General features: G+C 40.6%; 1 protein-coding gene across 1 annotated transcript in view; it reads left to right on the top strand.

Moving 5' to 3' along the window:
- The first annotated feature begins 7,354 nt into the window (after positions 1-7,354).
- FRMD4B (FERM domain containing 4B) overlaps positions 7,355-25,856 on the top strand; it is a 221,065-nt gene continuing 202,563 nt past the window's right edge. Inside the window, exon 1 of the mRNA XM_032867367.1 lies at positions 7,355-7,480. The gene's annotated coding sequence lies outside the window, so the exon portion shown is untranslated. The remainder of the gene's footprint in view (positions 7,481-25,856) is intronic.

The following is a 25,856-nucleotide window of genomic DNA, read 5'->3' as shown; positions in this document are numbered from 1 at the left end:
TTAAGAGTAATAGAAAGCCTCAGGAGACCTACATTCAGGGAGGGATATTGATGTCTTCAGAGCTGGGTTTTTAGAAAAAAGTCACTTCAGCACTCAAAATTACATAGAAACTTAGAATCAAGTCTTTAAAAGATATGCAACTGCTTCAGGAAAAGAAAAAGCCATTGGAAACCACAGAAGAAGAACTAAAGAAATGGTCAGATCTATCATCTACATGGAAAGGGAAGATCGCTATTATAAAATGGTGGTTTTTATCAAAAAAATGATTTTTAAATTCACTGCAGTTCTAAACAAAATCCCAACAGCATTCTAAAATTGAATGGAAATGTACAAATGCAAGAATTTAATAAGGGAGGTTTGCAAAAGAAGAAAAAGGAATGAGGACTTCCCCTAATTATCAAAATTTGTTATAAAGCCATAGTAATTAAAACACTGTGTTATTAGGGAGGGGGGATTAAGAAAGAGATCAGTTGGACAGAATAGAGAGCCCAGTGATGGACTGAACATACATGGACCCTTCTATATGACACAGGAGGTGTTGAAATTCAGAATGGAAAACATGGACTACCAGAGGTAAATGAGTATCAAACTATCAGAATATCAGAAGCTTCCTAATTTACACTTTGTACAAAAATAAACTGAGATAAATTAAAAACCTAAATATAGAATGTAAAAATTCAAAACCTTTAGGGAGGGAAAAATAAGATATCTTGGGATAGAGTGGATTTTATAAGCTAGAGACACAAAAATCACACTCAAGAATAATGAGCTTGATGGATTTCCACTATATCCAAATGTATAACTTCTGCACAAAATAACATCATAAAATGAAAAGGCAAGTGACAAGCCAATAGAAGATATTTGCAACCTGATATAACCAACAAAGTCTACATTTCTAGAATCTCTAGCAAATTCCTATTAGTTGATAAGGAAAACTCAAACTATCTAGAAAATAGGCCACTTATTAACAGGCACTTTCCTGAGGGGGAGACATCAGTGAGCAATAAAATTGCAAAAAGGCTTTCCACATCCCTGATCAAAGCAAGAAATCCAAGTGTAAAATCCCAGGGTATCATTTTATGCCTATTGGAGTAGCAGAAATGCAAAAGGTTGAGTTAACAAGTCAAACTTGGCAAGGAATTGAGATAAACAGGCACTTGGGAGAGTAAGTTGTCATTCTCTAGTTAGACTTGAAATTTCACATGTTCTACAACAGATTCTATTGCAGACCGTAAGCAATCAACAGTGTTTTTCCAAGGAGGGGCTCTTGGCATTGTACGAGGGACAAGTCTTTGTCACTCTGGACTTTCATGTACCTTAGAAAATTCAACATCACAGCTCTACTCCACCCCCAGCTCACAAAAGAACGCACCCCACTTCCAAACGCCCCCCAAGAGAGTTGGACTTAGCAGAATGCCCTGCAGGTACACAGGGCTACCACAGTATGAATGTGCTGGGACAGCCTCTGCCACTGAATGGAGAGATTTGGGCCCTGAAGGAGGGCCATGGAGGGTGTGCACTGGAGCTTCCTTTGTTAGGACCAAAACCTGGACACCGTCCAAATAGACATCAGTCCAGAAAAGGAAGACGAAACTATGATATGGTTGTGTGATAGAGCACTGTACAAGAATTCATGACCTAGATCTGCATGCAGCAAAGTGAAAATAGCTCAAAAGCAGTGTTGACTACAGTGTCATATGCAGCATGATACACTTTATAAAAAGTGTAAAACCCACAAGACTGTAGGATGTATTGTTTTGGGTAGACATGACACACAAACACACACAGGCATACGCATGTGTGAACTGGGCGGTTTAAATTCTGTGTGGTTCTATTTCTTGAAAGAGTAAATGGATGTGAAGAGCAACATTAGTTCATTTTGGGTGATGGGCACATGGACGGGAGTTTGCTGCATTTTCCTTTGCATAGTGCTATGTTTTCACCCTCACTCAGGCTGCTGGGTGGACAGTGGATAGGGCGAATGGAAAGGTGAGCAGGGGGGTGTGCGTGGAGGCAGTGAGGCTGTGCTGGACGGGGATTCCATCACTGGAGGAGCTGCGGGAGGACCCTGGCATCCTGCCAATACCACTTTGAACTCCAAGGGGATGTGACCACTTTTCTGCCTCATTTCTCTATTGCCCAAAAGTTCTTCCTGGAATAACACGTCCTCTGTTGCTTCCTCTGTCTTCTAAGCTATGATATTGTCACCTAAGCAAGCCAAGGATTTGACAGCTGCTCATATTTTTGTAGCAGAATAGGACATTCTGTATAAACAATTTAGGTGCTTTCCACCCCCATCCCTGCAGTTATGCTCCTACACTTTTCTTAATTTTTTTCCTGTGTGTTTTCTTATTGTAAAAATATACATAAAGTAAAAATTACCATTCTAGCTATTTTCATTTTTTAAGGTTTTATTTATTTTATTTTAGAGCGAGCTCATGTGAGCATAGGGAGGGGCAGAGGGAGAGGAGAGAGAATCTCAAGCAGACTCCACTCTGAGTGCAGAGCCCAACGCTGGATCTCACAGCCCCAAGATAATGACTTGAGCCAAAACCAAGAGTCAGAAGCCCAACTGACTGAGCTACCCAGGTACCTCCCCATTGTAACTATTTTCAAATGTGCAACTCAGCAACATTATATTCACAGTGTTTTGCAACCATTTTCACCATCCATCTCCAGAACTTTGCCATCATTCCAGATTGAAACTCTGTGCCCATTAAATAGTGACTTCCATTCTTCAGTCCCCTTGTCCTCTGATAACCTCTCTTCTCTCTGTCTCTATGAATTTGACTACTCTAGGCACCCCATACCAGCAGCATCATACACTATTTGTCCTTTTGCATCTGGCTTATTCAACCTACATAGTGTTTTTGAGATGTATCCACAATCCATCAGGATTCCATTCTTTTTAAAAACAAATACTTTGCCATTGCATATATACACCACATTTTGTTTATCCACTTATCTGTCAGTGGACAGTTGGGTTAGTTCTGTCTTTGGGCTACTGTGAACAATAAAACATATAATGCAGCTATGAACAGGGGTAGAGCTGTCTATTCATGTCCCTGCTTTCAATTCCTTGGAGTATGTGCCCAGATGTGGAATTCCTGGATCTTATGGTAATTCCATGTTTAATTTTTTTTTAAGATTTTATTTATCTATTTGACAGATCACAAGTAGGCAGAGAGGCAGGCAGAGAGAGAGGAAGGGAAGCAGGCCCCTCGCCGAGCAGAGAGCCCAATGTGGGGCTCAATCCCAGGACCCCAGGATCATGACCTGAGCCAAAGGCAGAGGCTTCAACCCACTGAGCCACCCAGGTGCCCCTCTATGTTTAATTTTTTAAGGAACTTCCTAGCCAGAACTGCCCACAATGGCAGCACCATTTGACATTCCCATCTGTAACGTGTAAGGATTCCAACTTTTCCACATTTTCACCAACACTTATTAATTTTCAGTTTGAAAATAGCCCATCTAATGGATATGAAGTGGTGTCTTATTGTGGTTTTGTCCTATACTTCTCTTACAATTAGTGTTACGGAAGCATCATACATGTCCTCTGTCCAATCGATTGATCCATGATACCCACGGTTGGAGTATTTCTGCATTTCTCTAACTGCGTTCCATGGAACACAGGTCCTGTTACAAGCTTCTGGCACTGGGCGCTCAAGGGATATGGGATAGGAGAGGTTAAACTGAGAAACAATGCAAACAACAACAAACCCAACTCAACAACCTTCCAGCAAAGTCAGATCAAGTACCTATCAACAAATTCAAAATGTAAGTGTAAGTTGGATATGAAGAACAATGAAGATTTGGAAACAACTCCAGTGTCCATCAATAGATGAATGGATGAAGAAGATGTGGTATATATATGCAATAGAATATTACTCGGCCATAAAAAAGAATGAAATCTTGCCATGTGCAACAGCAGGGATAGATCTATGAGGTTATAATGCTAAGTGAAGTAAATCAATTAGAGAGAGACAAGTACCATATAATTTCACTCATCTGTGGAATTTTTTTAAAAAGATTTTATTTATTTACTTGTCAGAGAGAGAGAGAGCACACAAGCAGGCAGAGTGACAGGCAGAGGCAGAGAGAGAAGCAGGCTCCCTGCTGAGCAAGGAGTCCAATGTGGGACTCGATCCCAGAACTCTGGGATCATGACCTGAGCTGAAGGCAGACACTTAACAGACTGAGGCACCCAGGCATGCCTCATCTGTGAAATTTAAGTAACAAAACAAATGAAAAAAGAGAGAGAGAGAGAGAGAGAGACAAACAACAACAACAACAAAATACCAATTCTAAATTATAGAGAATAAACATGGTTTCCCGAGGGCAGTTGGGTGGGGGATGTGTGACAGAGGTGAAGGGGTTTAAGAGGATCCTTATTGTGATGAGCACTGAGTTATGTATAGAATTGTTGAATCACATTATTGTGCACATAAAACCCATGTAACACTGTTTATTAATTATATGTGAATTTAAAGAAAAATAAAATGAGGCTTTAAGGCTGTTAGGGTAGCCCTAATCCAGTCTGACTGGTGTCCTTATAAGAAGAGGACATTTGGACACAGTAAGAGACACCAGGGATGTAGGCACACAGAGAAAAGACGAGGGAAGAGGCAGCAAGAGGGCAGCCACCTGCAATGGAGAAACCACCCTTGCTGCCACCTTGATCTTGGGCTTCCAGCCTCCAGAACTGTGAAGGCTGTTCAAGCCACCCAGCATATGGCATTCGTTGTGACAGCCTAAGCAAACTGGTATAGAGGTGATCATATGTCATCTGCCCTAACCTGCTGAGACCTTGAACGACTTTGCTCACCCTCAGGTACTTAATATCACAAGTATCCTTCACTGAGTTTTATGGGGAAGTTACAGGATATGCTCTAATTGCATTTGCATATTTGGTATATTCAAAGATCTTAAAGACATATCCTTCATAAATGCTACCAGTTTTTGTGGAATATATTCCCATAGTGCTTTTAGCTTATTTCTCCTTAGGAAGGACACATAGGGAGCCAGAGAGTATTATGCCAAGTGAAATAAGTCAATCAGAGAAAGAAATACCATATGATTTCACTCATATCTGAAATTTAAGAAACAAATGAGGAAAGGGGAAAAAAGTGAGACAAGCCAAAAAAAACAGACTCTTAACTATAGAAAACGAACTGAGAGTTGCCAGAGGAGAGGTGGGTGGGGGAATGGGGGGAAATAGGTGTTGGGGATGAAGGCGTGCACTTGCGATGAGTACCCCGTGATGTATGGAAGGACAGGATCCTGATATCGTACTCCCAAAACTAATAGAACACTGTATATGAAGTATGCAAGAATTAAAATTTAAAAAAGAAAAAACAAAAACGACAACGAACTCACTAGCTGTATATTACCTCAGACAAGGTATCATATTTCCCCAACTCCGTTTCCTCATCTTCATAATATAATAAAACCTGTATGATTTTCAGAGTTCCTAGAAGCGTCAGCTGCAGTGTGAGTGATGCGCCCCCGACACTGTATGGCTTATGGTGGGTACGCAATGATTAGTTGCCTTTCCAGGCAATCGGGAAATATCTGTTTCTCTCTTTTCTGTCCTTGTTGTTGTTGTTTTAAGACTTATTGATTTATTTTAGAGAGAGAACAAGCCCAAGTTGGGGGAGGGGAAGAGGGAGAGAATCTTCCAGCAGACTCCCTGCTGAGTGTGGAGGCTAGTGCCGGGCTTAATCTCATGATCCTAAGATCATGACCTGAGCTGAAGTCATGAGTCAGCCACTTAACTAAGCCACTCAGGCGCCCCTCTCTTCTCTGCCCTTGTGATCTGAGCTGCCATCAACTGTGCAGTCTTTGTTAACACTAAAGAAGTAAGGGACTTAACGAGTTTCCTTATACCTGATGCCAGATGCTGCCTGTTCTATCATTATTTATAAGACTTAATGACCCCTCAAGGAACTTGTGTTACCTGGTGGACACATGAAAGTTGTAGAGAGATGTTTTGATAATGCAGAAAATGTACTGAGTCATCGTAGTGCCGATTCCCCCATATCCTTCCGCAAGTCACCTTCTCTCTCTCCGAGCTGCCTTTATCTTATCTGTAAAGTGGAGTCTGGGACTACACTATACCTCTAGTATACTCTAAACCTGGAAGTCTTTTACCTGGAAGCCATGGGGCCTAGGAGACGTGAGAGGTCTTCCTCCTGATTGGGTACTACCCAAACCATCACCCTAGTCCCATGGCTACACTCTAGCAACCTGCGATCCCACTATTTCAATTTAGTTTGGTTAGCATTTTAACGTTTACTGGAAAATGCCTTACATAAAATTAGCATCTTACTAGCTTTAAGATTCAAAGATAAGTGAACTGTTCTGTTTCCTAAAACAAATCTATTTTTGTCCTAAAAGGATACTGAAAATATTGCCTGCAGGAGACTCCCAACCTAAACCATGCCATCATTGTGGTGGCGCTCCTGTTAGAAAAGATGGATGGGTCACATGGCGTCAGTAAGGAGACAGGGGCCAAGGCGCTGATGAACAAATCGTACTGAGTTCTTTCTGCGTCCTGCCGCCATCTTCCACGTCACTCCTGTGTCCTTGCCCAGGCAGAGCTGAGGAGCCCGTGGAGCAGGGAGGTGCCGCGGGGCTGGTCCCCACAGTTGAGTTTTATTTACCCACATGGCAAACCAGGGAATGTCACCCCTGCCACTTCCGCTCTGTTGTCCAGTTTGTGCACACCAGTGTGTGTGAAACAGTTTGGCCCATAGTTGACAAGGAGAAGCTCACTTCCTGACTCTAGGAGAGCTTCTGAAGAATGGCTGTTGCCCTTTCTTTTATAGGGAAAATGCCAAGTACATGTAAATGAACATCTTATGGCATAACACACCCACTAAATTTCATCAGTATTCATGACATGCATTCCCTTCTCTCCACAACTGACAGCTGTTAAAAATGAGACCGGGGAGCGCTATCCTGGTTCTGGTGACTCTGGAACAAGGATTCGGAGGGGAGGTTTTATTGATTACTCCCACTTTCACAGCCCTGATTTTACAACTGACTGTAGATAAGGTTTAGCCCTGCAGAATCTCCCCTCCAGAGACAGCAACACCCTCTAGTCAATGAAATGCATTATGGAAGGGGCCAAATCAGTACCAGATCTCTAGTTGTTGAGAATTGCCTCAGTTTCATTTGTATTTTGAGATAGCTCTCTTTTAAATCTCATTAGGGTAAATTTCTAAAACTGTGATTAAACTGTAGCCAGCCAAGGGAAAATTAGAAATAAATTAGAAGTATCACCAATCTGAGAGCTCCAGTTCTTTTCTGTGCACATACGGAAATTAAGGAGCCTCTCTTTTCTGCATTACAGGTTCTGATGAGAAATCCAGAAGAAAGAATGTGTGAAAGAAAAAGATGACATCTGCGCACAGCCAATCAAATCTGAAGATTATTACAGTGAAAACGAAAAGAGGGCAAGAGAATACTTACTAGTAAGGTAAGTGAACATCTCTATTAATGCTGAAGTCTGATGGCTTAGAACAAGAGAGTGGGTTTCCACATGTCCACGCGTGAGTGTACATTGACTTGTCAAATGGGGATAGTATAGGATGGATAGGATACATGATATGATCTAACATCAAAATATTTGTGCTGTAGCAATGAGGAAGAAGATTAGTACATGCAGTTAGCTCCCTATTCTCAAATGAAACCAAAATGCCCAAAAGTTGAATAATAGACTCGCTTTTTATAAAGGGGTTCTCTTCTCAGACAGCAAAACAAACAAAAACCTAGTAAATCCTGCACTAATTATCCAGCGCCATTGACACATTTCCTCCAGTGTATTTCTAATATTTTATACACTCAGTTGTAAAATTACTATCTTTTTGTTCACAGCTGAGCACTTGACCCGCGAAGTCTGGTGGGCAGTTGAGCAAGCTAATGGTTGACTATTTTCACGCATGCAATGATTTTCATGCTAAGCTTTATTGTAATAAATGTGTGCTTTGTACCTTTAGTATTAATACTTTGGGGATTTTTTGCCCCATTTTCCACTGCTTTTTAAAAGATAATAAGAGGGGAAATGAAATATTTCATTATAGCAGTGCTATGCAAAGCAAACTGACAGGCATGTAGGCAGTCCCTCTCTATGATAGCTCAGATGTTTCTTCATTAGCTTATCTCAGAAGTCCCTATTTGATGCGCAAAGGTAATTTGAAGGATATTGACATATAACATGCAGAAGTATGGGTTGTGCACAAGCAGCAAGTATAACAGTTCAGGACAGCATTTTTGCAGTCAAAATGCTTCCTTGAGTGAAATAAACAGTTGGATTCCAATGTCCACGTGCCTGCCGGGGAGGACTGTCACCTAGCCATCAAGGACACGGACTCAAGATTCTTGCTGTTCCACTGACCACTTTTATGAGTGTGGCCAAAATGATTAATCTTCCTTTGCCTCGGTTTTTTTTTTTTTTTTTTTGAGTCAAAGAGGGCTAGTAGATGAGACGAATTAATAGATACAAAGCGCTTGGAAGAATGGCGAGCGCACAAACAGGGCTCAGTAGTTCGTAGCTGATTTTATCATTGAGCAAAGTAGAGTCTCCTTCAGGGATGGAAATTAACCGTTGTTGGTTTTTTGTGGAGTAGGATGTGGAGGAGTCTAGAAGATGTAAGGGAAGCAGAGGGGACAGTCTAACCCTGGGTTCGTAGGCACTGTCCACGCCGCTATCACGGGAACCCATGAGGTTAAGGATAAAAGCTCTCAAACTCTTAGTCATTTAGGTACTTTGAGAAGAATCAGAGAATATAAACGTTAAGTGATGTAGGATCTTAAATTACAAATCAGGTCAACTCAGACTCTTGGCTGTAATCTGTAAGGCATGGTATGATCTGGCCATGGCCACTTATCTCGCCCCTCTCCCTCTTAGCGTTCTGGGCTCACTCATTCCTTCTTCATGTCCCTCTGAATCACACCAGCTCTTTTGCACGCACTATCTGCGTGACACGTTACCCATGAGCCTTTGCGCTCACTACTCAGCACAGTCCGTAAGCCTCCCTTCCTGCTCCTGACCCCCTTGTATGTTCCTTTCCGTCTGTCTCAGACCTCTCTGCAAGAGAACCCCTACCCCGTGACATCATCTCCCCAAAATAACACCCCTACTAACGTTCTTATCAACAGGAACTGCGATAGCCTTTTTGTCCATATTCTCCCAACAAGGAACACTGAAAATTCTTTTTGTCCTTACCCTCTGACAGGTGATGAGCTTGGCTATTTGAAGTAGGTAGAAGAGAGGGGCGCCTGGGTGGCTCAGTCAATTAAGCATCTGTCTTTGGCTCGGGTCTTGATCCCAGCTGGGATCGGGTCCCACATCAGTCTCCCTGTTTAGTGGGGAGTGTGCTTCTTTCTCTCACTCTGACCACCCCCCTCTGTTTATGCTCTCTCTCTTTCTCTCTCTCTCTCTCAAATGAATAAATAAAAATTTTTAAAAAAAATGAAGTAGGTAACAGAGAGGATGCACAGATCAACAGAAAGGGCAGGAATTAACCATTCATTCACTCGTGATCAGAGCCTGTTTCCTTTATGGCACTCATTCTTACTGGGAATTCTTTTCTTTTCTTTTTTTTTAAAGATTTTATTTATCTATTTGACAGAGAGAGATCACAAGTTGGCAGAGAGGCAGGCAGAGAGAGAGGGGGAAGCAGGCTCCCTGCTGAGCAGAGAGCCCGAATGCGGGGCTCGATCCCAGGACTCCGAGATCATGACCTGAGCTGAAGGCAGAGGCTTAACCCACTGAGCCACCCAGGCGCCCCGGGAATTATTTTCTTTACTCAGTTCTTCAGTAATTTTTCCCACCTTCCTTACTGGTCTGTAAGTTCTGCAAGGCCCAGGATAGTGTTTTCATGGTAATATTCTGGGATCCTGGTCCAGCAGCTGCTGTATATGATGTACTTGGAACCATTCTGGAAATGACAGAATGAAAGAAAGCAACGGGGTACCTGATCTCAGGAGCACAGGTCTTGTCATTGAGACGGATGATTGCTTTACAGGACTAGAGGTTCAGAACTAGAGCAGGGAGATAATCAGTGGGCCTCACAAAAAATTAGCCTCATGGGGGCAGGAGCGAGATTCTAAATGCTGACTCATCAACGCAAATAAGGACCAACTTGAACAGTTGTAGACCCGAACGGTTGGGCAGGATGTTTACCCTTCAGATGCAGGATTGTGTGGAGGTGGGCAGAGTTCAGGGGTGGGGCTCAGGGCAGTGATCACTTGCCCACCACTATGGAGAAAATTTTAGGATTTTAATATCAAGTGCAGCTGCATACATGCATTGTTACTGAATATCAGCCCTGATTATAGTATACCTTGTTTAAATAACCAACTGCACCTGTCAGATTGGCAAGGATGAAAAAAAATTCTAAATACCCCCGTGGGGAAGACATGGACAAAAAGGCTCTCAGAGTCACTGTTAATGAAACTGTCAGTAAGAGCAATATTTTTGGAAGCTAACTTGGCAGTATTTATCAAAATGTTAAATGCACATTTCCGTTAACCAGATAATAGAACTTTATCTTCCAGACAAACTGGTGTGAGTCCAAAATGCTGTATGTACAAGTGCGATCACTCTAGTGTTGTTTTAATAACAAAAATATGGGAGCAGTTTATATTATCTATTAATAGAAGAGCAGTAAATAAGTGATGGCATTTCCATCCGATAGAACAATGTGGCCCATGAAATGTGTTAAGGATTTCCTGCCGAAATTGTGTATACTGTGCAAATAGTATAGCAAATACTGTTTGTTGAAAGCAAATGAACATAACCCACATGTCCATCAGCAGATGAATGGACAAGCAAAATTTGGTCTTCAATGGAGTATTCTTCAGCCATAAAGAGGAATGAACTTCTGATACATGTTACACAATATGGACGAACCTTGGAAACATTACGCGAAGTGACACCAAAGGACCAACATTACACGATTTAACTTACATGAATTATCTGGAACAGGGAAATTCATAGAGCAAGTAGAAATTATCAGGAGCTGGGATGAGGGAGGAATGGGGGGCTAGTGATTAATGGCTACTGTTTGGGGTGCTGGAAAAATTCTGGAGACAGACATTGGTGATGGTTGCAAAACACTGTGACTGTAATTAATGCTAGTGAATTGTACACCTAAAAATGACAAAAACAGCAGATTTATGTCCTGTTTTATCAGCATTTTTAAAACGTGAAAGAAAAAAACAAATGAACAAAACAAAAATAAAAGCAGGCACACAGGGGTGCCTGGGTGGCTCAGCGGGTTAAAGCCTCTGCCTTCGGCTCAGATCATGATCCCGGGGTCCTGGGATCGAGCCCCACATCGGGCTCTCTGCTCAGCGGGGAGCCTCCTTCCCTCTCTCTCTCTCTGTCTGCCTCTCTGCCTGCTTGTGATCTCTGTCTGTCAAATAAATAAATAAAATCTTAAAAAAAAAAAAAGCAGGCGCGCACGCGCGCGCACACACACACACACACACACACGTGCGCGCATGTCCACGGGCACAATATAGTCTGGAAAGATACCTGCAGATTTTGATGGCGATTGTCTAACAAATGAAATGAGTAGGCAGAGCAGGAGAGAAGAAAACTTTGTCCTATATACTTGTGAATTTTTTGCATTTTTCACAGGAAGCATATATTTTAACATTTTTTTAATTAGAGGGTTTTTTTTAAGTCATCCTGACCTGTGGTAAAACCATGGAATGGTACAACTTTCCAGTCTGCCACCAAAACAATCCTGAAAGGTCTGTTTACAATTGAACATGTTCACATTTAATAACCCTCTGCAAAGTTTAACCTGGAGTGCGAATTTAATTACAATTTAAAATGTGAAATAATTTTCCTTTTCTAGATTAAATGATATCTTGTGGAAAACGGGCTCTTGATATAGAAAGAATTTGGTCTTATCCCTCCCTCAATGAAGACAGACTCCTCTATTTCATAACTTCCTGCAAAGCAAGATACTTGTATTTCTAGTTTTATATCCCCTTTGCGGGTAAAGCATCTAAGGCATGTTGGCTATAAAAAATGAGCCTCAATATCAGAACATTCAGAAATTTTTATGCATAACAGATTTTTTTAAAAACCCTAATAAAATTCCATAAAAATAGCATTTTAATGGGTTCCCCATTTTCCAAAATGTTTAAACCTTATCCCATGGTCATAAGTTTATATAAGTAGAGAGGATGTATGGAAGGGTGCACACCCCAGGCTATTCAGGTTGGTGGCCTCGGGGAGACGATCTCATGGATGGTGTCACATGAGAGTTGATTCTTTATATACCTATGCATTGTTTAATTGTTACAACTGAGGGCTTTCCTTAGCAGATTCCTGAAGGTATAAATGGCCAGCCATAAACTGCACATACTTGGAGTATAAAATTTCAGGGGTGCTTGGTGGGTCAGTCAGTAGAGCATGCAACTCTTGATCTCAGGGTTGTGAGTTTGAGCCCCAGGTTGAATGTAGAGTTTACTTTAAAAAATAAAGAAATAAAAATAAAGTGCGGAATTTGAAGGAAAAAAATGATGTAACTATCTGAGGAGAGGGATGTTCTCTAAATTTATTGTGGTAATACTTTTTTTTTTAAAGATTTTATTTATTTATTTTACAGAGAGAGATCACAAGTAGACAGAGAGGCAGACAGAGAGAGAGAGGGAAGCAGGCTCCCTGCTGAGCAGAGAGCCCGATGTGGGACTCGATCCCAGGACTCTGAGATCATGACCTGAGCCGAAGGCAGCGGCTTAACCCACTGAGCCACCCAGGCACCCCTATTGTGGTAATACTTTTACAATATGTTTATGTCAAGTCATTATACTGTACACCTTAAACTTACACAGAGCTTGTGTCACTTGTGTCTCAAGAAAACAAAAAAAAAAAGTGTACACACACACACACCCCACACAATGGAATATTACTCAGCCATCAAAAAGAATGAACTCTTGCCATTTGCAATGACGTGGATAGAGCTAGAGTGTATTATGTCAAGCAAAATAAGTCAGTCAGACAAAGACATACCACATGATTTCACTGATGTGGAATTTGAGAAACTAAACAGGTGATTGTAGAGGAAGTGGGGGGAAAAAAGAGAGAAGGAGGCAAACCATGGGAAATTCTTATCTATAGAGAATAAAAACTGAGGGTTGTTAGAAGGGAGGTGGATAGGGGATGGGCTAGTTGGGTGGTGGAGAGTAAGGAGGACCCTTGTGATGAGCACTGGGTGTTGTATGGAAGTGATGAATTATTTAATTCTTCTCCTGAAACCAATATTACATTATATGCTGACTAGAATTTAAATAAAAATTTGAAACAAACAAAAAAAGAAAACAAAAAGGCAAAAAGAGGGAAAGGAGAGCAATGAAAATCATGAAATATTTTCAAGTATCATTAAGAAAGAGGATCCTCTGAGAACTGTGTCTTACCTTCTGTTGCATGTTCAGCACTGTTTTGGCAACAACATGAAGCAACACATTAGAGCTGGAAAGCAAAAAAAAAAAAAAAAGTAAAGTGGACAGTTTGATAAGTTTTGATGTATGTTTATACTCATGAAGCCATCACCATAATCAAATTAATGAAAACATCCATCATTCCCAAAAGTCTCCTCATGCACCTTTGTAATCCCCCCTTCCTAGCATACCTAAACCCCCTCATGCCCCAGGCAGCCACGGATCTTGTTTCTATCACTGTATATTAGTTTCCATTTCCTACAGTTTTATGTAAATGAAATCCTACACTGCGAATCGTTTTGTCTGGCATCTTTAACTAAGTATCATTATTTTGAGATTCATGCAAGCTCTAGGATTGTGGATGTTCCGTTCCTTTTTATGGTTGAGTTGAATTCCATTATAGGAATAACCCCCATTTGCTTATTTGTTCACCATTGGTGGACATCTGAGTTGTTTCTAGTTTTTTACTATTACAAATAATGCTACTATGAATATTCGTGCATAAATCCTCTTGTGGATATATGCTTTCGCTTCTTTTGTGTAAATATCCTGTGGGAGTGGAATGGCTGGATCGTATGGTAGGTATATGTTTAACTTTTCGAGAAATCGCCAAACTGCTTTCTAAAATGGTTGTACATTATTATATCCCACCTGCATTGAAAGAGTTCCAGTTCCTTCTCATTCTTGTCAGTACTTGGTATGACCAGTCTTGTTCCATTTTATCCAATCAAATAGGTATGTACTGACAACTCGTTGCGGTTTTAACTTGCGTTTCCTGAAAGACAGCTGATAAATGTCTTTTCATAGTCTAACTTTCCATCTATATATCTTCTCAGCGAACTGATTCAATCTTTTGTGCATTTTTAAAAAATTGGGTGTTTTTGTTTTCTTATTGAATCTTGAGAGTTCTTTACATATTCTGGATGCAAGTCCTTTCTCAGATATATGCTTTGCAAATACTTTCTCCCAGTGTCTAGCTTATTTTTTCTTTTTCTCAATGTTGTCTTTTGAAAGGCAAAGGTTTTTACTTATTATTAAAGATTTTATTTTATTTGAGAAAGAGAATATGAGTAGGGATTGGGGGGACAGAGGGAGCCCACTGAGCAGGGAGCCTAATCAGACTCAGTCCCAGGACGCTGAGATCATGACCTGAGCCAAAGGCAGATGCTTAACCGACTGAGCCACTCAGGCACCTCCAAGGACAGAGGTTTTTAATAAGCTTAATTTGTTTTAATTTGAGTTATTACAATGAGGGACATTTAAAAATATTTGTCAGCCCTAGTAATTTTTACATTTAGATACTCACCCTACATGATATCAAGCATATTAAAACACACACATATCCCACAGTAAAGAAAATTTTTTGCTCTCTTCCTTTTTTAAAGACTTTTTAATTCTGATTTTGAAATTATTTGTTTTATGAAACTCATCTAGTGTATTATTGGCTGTAATTCTTCAAGACTCATCCTGTATGCTTGATAATTCATGCCAAGTAAAAAATGTAACTTGAAATTATTCTAAACCATAATGTGATTTAATATAAACCACAATTAATTGATCAACTAACAAAATTTGACAATATGTTAATTTTGTAATTTTGTATTGATACGAAATTTAAGTATTTGTTACTTTAGATTGAGTAGGTCTTTTTCTCGTATTTAGAAGCCACTAAGTTTGTTTGCTTGTATTTTAGCTCTAGAATAATCTTTCTAGGCTCCTGGAAAATGTGTAGCTTCTAGACTTCAGATGAAATAGACTGGTTAAATTACACCTAAGGAAAAATATAATAATTAATAAAATAAATAGAAAACAGACACAAGTTCTTTTTTCCTTTCAAAGCAAGAAATAACTTTAAAATCATCAAAGATGTGTATGAATATAGAAACATCTAAATGTCAGATGAATGTAGAGATCAAAATATGTGCCCTTCCTATAGAAGTCTGCTTCAGAACCACTTAAAAATGATAAATACTCAACATCACTGATTATTAGGAATATGCAAATCAAATCCCACAATAAGATACCACTTCATGTCCATTAGGATGGCTACTATGTGTGTGTGTGTGTGTGTGTGTATTTCTGATAAGTGTTGGTGAGTCTGGTCAGAAATTGGAATCCTGTGCACTGTTGGTGGGAATGTAAAATGGTGCATCCCCTATGGAAAACAGTGGGGTGATTCTTCAAAAAGTTAAACTAGAATTACCATATGATCTAGCACTTCTACCCCTGGGTGTGTATGTAAAAGTACCGTAAACAAAGACTTCTTGAATACATATTTATACACCAATGTCGATAGCATTGTTCACAGTAAGCATTGGTCGAAACAAGCCAAACATCCATTGATAGGTGACTTGATAAACAAAATGTGGTATATGCATATATCCATACTAATGGAATATTAGTCAGGAACCAGAAGGCATGAAATTCTGACACATGGTACAATATGGAAGAACCTTGAAGACTTCTGCTAAGTGAAATAAACCAGACACGATGTGACATATATCGTATGATTCCTTTTATATGAGGTTGCTAGAGTTGTCAAACTCATAGAGACCAAAGGTAGAATGATGGTTGCTGGGGGCTGGAGGAAATGAAGAGTCACCGCTTAGTGGATACAGAGTGTCATTTTGTGATGATGAAAATGTTCTTGAGAGGGGTGGTGGAGTTGATTGCCCAACCGCATAAATGTACTTAATGCCACAAACTGTACACTTAAAAATGGTTCAAAGGGTAAGTTTTATCCTATGTATATAGTTTTACTGCAACTGTAAAAAACATTAAGAGGAAACATTTCCAAGTATTTCCAAATTTAAAAAGTTAATAGCTAAAATAACACCCTAATACATTTTAGTGATAGCCCAAATTTCTTAATGGTCTCATGGCCCAAAATGAAAGAACAATATTTTTAAGGGGAAAATAATTATTTTCCTTTTAAATGATGCTTCATACTTTTGACTTTAGTAGCTCGAATTCAGAAACACAAATTGCTAACTAACTGCCCGGCACTCTTTTAAGACTTTACATGTATTGACTCATCTAATCTTCAAAGACTAGGATAGACTATTATTTCCAGTTCAGAGATGAGGAAGAACATTGAGAACAGAGAAGTTATGTACCATGGTCAAAGTTATACAGCTGGTGAGAGGTAGCGACACCAGATATATGGCTCCAGAGCTCACAATGTGTTTTCCTACCTACTAATTATAAAGAGCTATAGTATCAGGAGAGCGGTCTATAAACTGCATGATCATTTCTAGAATTTCTACTGGATAGTTATACCTGAAAAATTTGAGTGTATTGATGCTGTAGTAGCTTCAGCAAAAGCTTGTGACTTAAAATATGTAAATATTTTATCTCCAACTGGAAATGATCCTTTACCATGTACACAGCTTTTTACTAGTGACAATGTTTGAGGAGATGCAAGAGAATGCTATACATAAAAACATAAGTTTTCGAGGCTTTATCAGGGAAAAGCTCTGGAAAGGAAATCTCCATATTGGAAGAAAAAATGACCTTATATTCTTTCCTTCCCCCTAAGATTCATGTCTCTCAAATTGTTAGGTTAATTTTAACAATAATCATGTCTATGTTCAAGTAAGTTTAGGAAAAGCTGAATTAAAAGAAGTTAGAATTTCTTTACTGCGGGACTTCTTAGGGGCTTAAAATACTAACAAATATTGTAAATTGCCAAGAAAGGGAAATCATATGTATAATACATTGAATAATATGTGAGTATAAATTATATAATATACAGTTGTTTTCCAGAGTTCTTTTACCACTACTTCTCTCATGGAAAATCATGAGCCCTGAGTGCTTCCAACACTTTGGGGCATCTTGGACATACTAGGGATTTTCCAAATCTACCACCAGGGGGCAGTTCCCCTCCACTTAACATGCTGACAAACCTTAACCAAAACTTTATTTTCCCTCAACACACATGAGACAGGCTGATGTTTTCCAAGCAGACTTTGCTAAAGATTTTCAAGAGATGAAGAAAAGAAATAAGAAAAATAAGAAACCCAAGAAATAGTAATTCCTGAATAAATAGCAAATCTGCAGAACTCTCCTTCCTGGGCCAGTATGAAATACAAATTGTCAGCCATATTGCTCGCCTTTTTTCCCTCCTGTTTCTCACCCAAGTGATTGTTCAGTCATCTGGACCTCCCAAGAGCATCTGTGGATTTATCATCTCACAAATGAGGATAAATCCCATGGACCCTTGGGTTTTTACAGCTCAAATTATTTCTAATTTAAAAGTCCCAGGTCTGCACTGTGATCTTTTCTCTCGGACCTGGTTGGCAGCTCTGAGGTACCTCTGTGGTGAGGAACAGATATGGTAGTTCCATGAATGTTCCAGTCATGACTAAATGAGTAAATGGGTCACCCTCATGTCCCTTGCCAGGGCAGACATTATTAATCAGCAAAGCATGTTTTCTTTGTAGAACTCAGAACATGTCTCACAGCCCTTCCTGACACTGGGCTCCAGGCAGGCATTTTTTTTTTTTTTAAGATTTTATTTTTTTACTTGACAGAGAGAGAGAGAGCATGAGCAGGGTGAGTGGCAGGCAGAGAGAGAAGCAGGCTCCCCACTGAGCAAGGAGCCCAACTCAGGACTTGATCCTAGAACTCTGGGATCGTGATCTGAACTGAAGGCAGCTGCTCAACCGACTGAACCACCCAGGCGCCCCTCCAGGTAAACATTACTACCATTATGGATGGCTGGTAATGTGAGTAGGAAAATTCTCTCATCCAAGGCTAGAATATAAATTCCACCCCCTTCTGGAACCTCCTATGGCAACTCTCTCAGGTAATCTCCAGGAACCTTTACCCCAAACACACACACACAGGTTTGTGGGTTGAGCCTCTGTCTTCGGCTCAGGTCTTGATCTCAGGGTCCTGGGATCAAGCCCAGCATCGGGCTCTCTGCTCAGCAGGGAGCCTGCTTCCCCCCCCTCTCTCTGCCTACCTCTCTGTGTACTTGTGATCTCTCTCTCTGTCAATTGAATAAAATAAAATCTTTTTTTAAGTCTATTTTAGATCCCCAATAAGGAAAGTCTCTATTATAGGCCCATCAGAGCGTAATCCATACCTTACGTATAGTGCCCTACACAAATACACACGTTATTGGAAGAAAAGGTGGTTACATCCCAGTATGTTCCAGAGACTCCAAACTTGGCCCACTCTGTTGTTTAACTTCTGATTGGTATTGATATCATGTGCTTATGCCCCATTTTGATTAGCATGTCCTTGCTAATCTCAGGAAACAGCCTGTGCTCTCTGCAGAATTTCAGCGACTGTCAGGCATAAAGAGGCCTTACCTGTTACAGGAGTCTTTGAAGCGAATTGTCATGCGACAGGTGGTTTCTTTCTTTCTTTCTTTCTTTCTTTTTTTCTTTCTTTCTTTCCTTTTCTTCTAACGCTGAAAGCTTATTTTAGTATTCAAGAATAAGAGGAGCAATACAAGGGCGCCTGGGTAGCTCAGTTAAGCTTCTGCCTCAGCTCAGCTCCTGATTCTGGGATGGAGCCCCACATCTGGCTCCCTGCTCAGTTTCTCCCCTGTTCCCCACCCCCCAGCTCATGCTCTCTCACACTCACTCTCTCAAATAAATAAATTAAAAATTTTAAAAGGAGTAGTGGATTATAGACAGTAAGCTTAAACTCAATGGTTGGATGGGCTTCTACTCTTTAATGCACACTAAATTTCTTTAGAGCTTTTGGTGAGTTACTACCCAACACCTCCAAGCCTTCTGAAAAATAAGGTCAATAATAATACCTGTCTTGCTGTGGCTCATTTGTAAAATAAATGTTATTGTGTCTCTACTTTGTAGCAAGGACAAGCAGCATTGGGTGGATTTAATGGCATGAGACATGTAACTAATTCGCCTACAGTATTGTGACTCCTTTGTTGTTGTTGTTGTTGTTGTTGTTACTTCTTTTTTAAAGTACTGGTGTTTCAGCAGAAGCTGAAGGGGCAAAAGGAAGCCATGGCTCTTGAATTCCAAATCGAGTAGACATGAAATTTAGTTGGTAGACCAGCAGTCAGGATTTCATTTTCATAAATTGCGCCCGCGGGGTGAACTTCCCCCAGCGGCCAATGGGGTGTGCTGTGGGAACAGAGTTACTGCGGGACTGCCACAGCGGGTTTGGGCCACCAGGTCCTGCTTCCCCTCAGGGAGGTGGGGCTCAACTGGGTGAGCAGCAAGTTCACCCGTACTGCGAATTCTCTGGTTTCTCTTTCCTGTTAACTTTAACTCCATCCACATTCTAAGGACAGCAGAATGAATTCATGTGTGCTAGACATCCTCTCTGAGTTATATAGGCTTTTGCAAAGAAAACGATGTGCTTGAGAAAGCGTGAGGCAGCAGTGACACTGATGCATTGGGTAATTGTTAAGAAAACATTATGGAAATACTATATATGGAATATTAATTGCTGAAGAGAGATAACACTGCTGAAAGCAAGACGAGGGAATCTTGGGAAGCACTAGCGTGTCTGCCACCTTCCTATTGTCGGAAGTTCCAGCCTGGCCACAGTGGCCAAGTTCTAATTAACAAATGGTGAAGTTCTATTGACAGCATCTGTGACTTTTTTAATATTGCTTTTATTTGCTTTGTGATTTTGAATCTCGTGTTCATTCTTTTAGCCTTGCCTCTTGATATCTGCTTCAAAAATCAACCCAAGCCACCTGAGCAAATCTCAAATTCATCTTTTGATGTTCAAAAGAAAGAACTGGGTCCTATTCCAAATACGAATTTCCATGTTAAGATTTAAGGTAGTCAACATATGTCTTATGACAATTCATTTGTCTTATAAAATAATTCCACTTCTGACATTTTGATAAGAGAAATGTTCTTATCTTGTTTAATATTTATTCTTATCAGTGACATTGAGGATTTTTTTCTTTCTATTTATTAGCCATTTATATATCTGAGGAAAATGGCCCATTACCATCCTCCCTTTTCTATCCATTTGTTCACTATATTAATAGATCAAGAAGGAAATCATTGATGCAGGGGTGACAGACCAAAGTACAAGTAATGGGTGTTAATAATACAATCTAGATCACAAAGCCATTGCAAACAGTTGGAGAAGATGAATTCTCAGCTCCTGCCTAGTCTTTAAAGTTAGGTATTGTGTTTTGACATCTCCCTCTTGGAGTCAGTCTGGAGCTCACAGATGGCTGGTTCGTCTTTCTGAGGTACGTATGGTCTCTGTGAGCTCTGTGGCAGGTTGCAGAGTGCTGGGAGAGAGAGGGAGTCTCTGCAGTCCATGCAGAGCCCATAGAAGAAGTGGGCAGTGCTGCTTGACAATCCTCCTCGAGAGAAGGCAGCAGGGGCATTTGTCTGTGAAGGAAGATGGCTCCCCAAGAAAGGGAGCTGCATGGTTCCTCCACCAGTCTGGTCAGTCATTGACTGAATCATTTTCATTTCTCTATCTTGCATTCTGGGCAAATGTTGGTTGGGATGACGGGAGAATTGGGTATCAGTGACTCCATCTGCCAAAATATTCACAGGGCGCCCGGCTGGCTCAGTCAGTTAAGCATCTGCCTTCGGCTCAGCTTGTGATCCCGGGGTCCTGGAATCGAGCCCCACGTCGGGCTCCCAGTTCAGTGGGGAGTCTCCTCCCTCTCCTGTTGCTGCTCCCCGGGCTTGTGCGCACTCTCTCTCTCTCTCTCTGTCAAATAAATAAATAAAACCTTACCCAAAAAATCAATCAGGTTGTTGAGTCCTTTTACAGAGAAAAGCTTTGTGATATAAAAAATTGTGATATATGATTCACAGACCTGTACCCCTGGGACTAATAATACATTATATGTTAATTTAAAAAAATTTTTTTAAACTTTAAAAATTGTATAATAACAAAGGTGCTTATTAATGCAGTAAAGAGCAAAGTCGGGTGTACCATAATTTCAATCTAGTCAGGACTGTGAACAGTATTTGGGGATATAGGCAGTCACGGTAATGTGATAGAAGATTATCTGTGATTTCTGTTGAGACCGAGTGACCCGTTTGGCTAATATTTCTGTAGTTGGTTACTTATATTCAGAACTGAAAGAATACTGATTTTTAAGTAGAAGTGAGTGAAAAAAATTATATTTTTAAAGATTTAATTTTGACACTTATCCATGTTCCATTCTTGAATTCCATACAAGGATCCCCTGGAAATCAGGGATCCCTGACTGAAATCCCTTGGTCTCCGGCCAGTAGAAGCAAAGCGCTGACTACACAGGGACATGGTGGAATTGTTTGAGGTAATAGAACTGTTCAATCTTGACTGTGATGGTGGTTAAATTACTCAAAAATGAGGAATTTCACATATGAAAATTAGAACTGAAAGAGAGGGAGGTGGGAGAGAAATGAACAGAAAGAAAGATGAGTTATGGGTTGCATATCACCGCTAACAGAAGTAGCCCCTGTAAACGTTCCTTGTGTGTCAAAGCTGGGTTTCTTCCACGGTCATCTAGTGCTTTCTGGAGAGTCAGGGTAGCAGTGGTGAGGGGAAAAAGGACCCAGGAACAAGACTTTCCAGGTGTAAATCCCGGTTCTGCCAGATATTTGCTGGGAACCCAGAGCAAGTCACATGACCTCTCTCTGTCTGTTTTATCATCTTAAAATGAATATGGCAATAACCTTCATAGGATTATTTGGGGATTAAATGGGTTAATATATTTAAATATAATAAATATATTTAAAGTTGATAATTAAAATAGTGCCTGGCATCTAGTAAGCACCGTAATGTCATCTAATATTTAGAAATGCTTGGGGTAGAAGCCAAGATCATGACAAAGAGCACAGTGGATGCCAGTGATGGCATCAGCAATCACAGAAAGACTGTTTGGTCAGGAGAAGTTAGTTCATCATTAACAAAAACGAGTGTGTTTATGTGTCCCTAAGACACATCAACTTACTTGTTACTAATCTTCTAAATGCATGTGAAACTATTTTTTTTTTCTTTTTTGGCTCTGCCTACACCTCACTTCTCAGTTGTATCAACTCCCAACATCCTCTTCCTTTTCCAAATCACTTCCCCTGCTGGACCACCTCACATGATGTGCTTCCAGAGGACAAAGCCAGGGCCTTTTATGCAACGTTTGCAAATGAAAATCACACCCATAGTAAAGGTGCCAGTTCTCTTATAAGACCCTGGTTGACTTTACCATGAATATATAGGTTGAGGTTATTCAATATGACTGATATTTAATATCATTCAGATCGTCTACAAAACAGTGTTAAATATTTACAACATGGCAAAATGTTCACCTGCCAAGTTTCCAACAGAATCCTGCTGGGATTTTAGTCCTGGGGTGTTTAATCTGCAAGTGAAGAATTTATTGAAGATAAGTTTCTCTGCCATCTACCAGGCAACAGCCCATTTATCCGGAGAACGAGAAACTGGGGAATCATGCAAACCTAAAATTATGAAATAATCCAAAAACTTCATTTAAAGTAACTTCAACCTTCCTCAGTAAACCTTAAAGGCAATTCATAAGGAGAGAGGACATACGGGATATCATAGCAAGTTCTTTTTAATGTCAATAAAAATATAGACAGTCCGTTCTCATTTTTTTGTGGAAGTCCTGTTGTATAACTGAATTAGGACTGAATTAGTAAATGCTGAAGAGCTTCTAAGGGAAACACAGGGTTAGGTTCTTGTGAATCTCTGGTCACAACATTTTCATTAACCAATTAATATATAACCTTGGTTTATGTGTGTTTCTGTTTCAAGGCACTTTACTGACTGTGTATTGTGGATCCATTAACATTGAACTCATGGTCAACAGAACTGTAACTCATGCCTGAAAGAAATGTCTCCAACACCCACATTTTCTCCATAAGGAACATCACAGTTTTCTTATTCCTAGGGACCCTAACCAGCCTTTCAGTGCTATGCTTTGGGACCATTTTAAACAACAAAGTCACCAAAAAAAAATGCACAAAAAGGCAAAATACAGTGTGTTAAAAAGACCCTGACAAGGACACTTTTTCATGGCACGTGCACCGAAATAAGAAGGCAGGATGTTATCTTTGTTGACTGTAACCACGGGGCCTTGCTCAAGGGGTGAATTCACATGTTTTGCCCCCTGCACCTGTCTGAGAATGACTCTAAATGCAGCACATGTTTGATTTTGGGTTTGCAAGTAAATTTTAGCAAGTAGGTGATTTTGCAAATACGGAATCCATTATAACGAGCATCACTTTATATATAAGAAAAAGAACCTATGTGGTCTGTCCCTCCATTCCCAAATAGGATTAGCTAAGTATAGAACTTACACTGGATAAATGCCCAGTGACTCCAGTGCATGTGCCAGAGCACAGCCCTCCCTGGCTCAAAGCCCATCGATCTCTCCCTCGGAGAGCTTGCAGAACTTGGTGAGGGGGTCAGCAAACTCCAGCCTGTGGGCCAAATCCCTCATGCTCCCTGTTTTGATATGGTCCCAAGCTAAGAAAGGGGGTTTGTTTCTTTTTTTTTTTCCTTCTTCTTCTCTCTTTTAAATGGATGGGGGGAGGGAATCAAAGGAAGGCTATTTCATGACGCTTGAACATTTTATGAAATTTAGATGTTGGTGTCCAAAGATGATGTTTTATTTGCAATACAGCCCATGTGTATTTGTTTACGCACTGTCGATGACTGCTTTCGTGTAATGTGGTAGAGATGAGCCCTTGCCACACACTGTCCACAAAGCTGAAAATATTTGCTATCTAGTCCCTTACAGAAGAATTGAATGACCTGTGATCGAAAACATTGCTAGTGGTCACAATGTGTAAGGTCTTGCACAGGGGATTGAAAGCTCTGTGTGTGGGGCGCCTGGGTGGCTCAGTGGGTTAAAGCCTCTGCCTTCAGCTCAGGTCATGATCCCAGGGTCCTGGGATCACGCCCTGCATCGGACTCTCTGCTCATCACGGAGCCTGCTTCCCCCCTCTCTCTCTGCCTGCTTCTCTGCCTACTTCTGATCTCTGTCTGTCAAATAAATAAATAAAATTTAAAAGCTCTGTGTGGCGGGAAAATTTCATCTAGCGGGGGAGGAGGTAAGTTTTAGACAACAGTAAAGAGGACTTTTCCCTTCCTCAGCCCCACGTCCTCCTTTTCAGACAAGGTTAGATTTCAAATGGCTATTAATTAAGTCACTCAAGAATTTACTTCACATAATGAAGCAGGTTAGAAGCTGTCAGGTTGTTCCTGTGAACAAATCTGTTGAAACCAGTGTAGGTGCAACTAGTGGAAATTCAACAAGGAGAAGTAAAAATGATGACACCAAACTTTTTGTGTTGGAATTATGCAATGAAATTCCAGAAGCTTTGTTTCCTATCAATTAAGAAAGTACAGGGGCACCTGGGTAGCTCAGTCGGTTGAGTGTCTGACTCCTGATTTCCATTCAGGTCATGATCTCAGGGCTGAGATCAAGCCTCACATCTGGCTCCCTACTCAGTGGTGAGTCTGCTTGTCCTTCTCCCTCCCCATCTGCTTCTCCCCATCCCATCCTTCTACCCCCCCAGCGTACACATGCAGCCATGCTCTCTCTCTCAAAAAAAAAAGTATAGTTCATTTTATTTTGTCTGTATTTGAGCTTTAACAGCTGAAAGTTGTCCTGGAGATTATTTAGACCAAGACCATCCAAGAGAATTTTCTGCATGCCTGGGCAGGTCCTGTATCTGCATTATCCAAAATGGTAGCACTGATACATGTGGCATTTACAATGTGGCTGGCAGGACTGAGGATCTGAATTTTTCATTTTTGTTCATTTTCAATTAAGTCGTAATAACCACATGCAGAACTGTCCAGTACCTTATGGAACAGGTTGCATTTAGACTTAAGATGACAAACTGGCCGGCCGGTTTTCTTAAGTTTTCCTTGAATAGGGTTTTTAAAGGCTTTGGATTCATTGCCGACATTTGAAGACTGGGGATTTTATATAAAAGCCCATATTCTGGCTTCTTATGGGACATGGATGTACCTGGAGATACCAGGGATTCCCTTTCTGGACAAGATAGTGGGATCTCCAGTCCCCACTGCTCCCTATTGTCTTATACTCAGCCTGCTACATCATTTTCGTTACCTGCTTGGTCTCTTTTGGCATTTTAATATGCAATTGCTCATCTAATTCAACCCCCAAATTTTCATATGGAAAACTAAACCCAGAGAGAGTAAGTACTTTACCCAAAGTCTTCTGGTAATTAATAGTAATCAATAGCCTAGCCCAACTGGCTCAAACGAGAATCCAGGTGCCTGGCCAGCACTCTTTCTACTCCAGAGCCTTTACTGAGATCTCTGGGCAGTGGGAGTGGTGGTACCACGCGGTACCTGGGTGTGTCTGAGCTGTACTCACAAGCCCTATTCTCCTCTACTTCCAGGCCACGGAGAGGTTGGACATTGGGTGAGAGAGGTCTCTGCTT

Source organism: Lontra canadensis, unplaced genomic scaffold, assembly GCF_010015895.1.
Source record: "Lontra canadensis isolate GAN:19392208 unplaced genomic scaffold, GSC_riverotter_1.0 scaffold34, whole genome shotgun sequence".
NCBI lineage: Eukaryota > Metazoa > Chordata > Mammalia > Carnivora > Mustelidae > Lontra > Lontra canadensis.
This window is presented reverse-complemented; position numbering and strand designations above follow the sequence as displayed.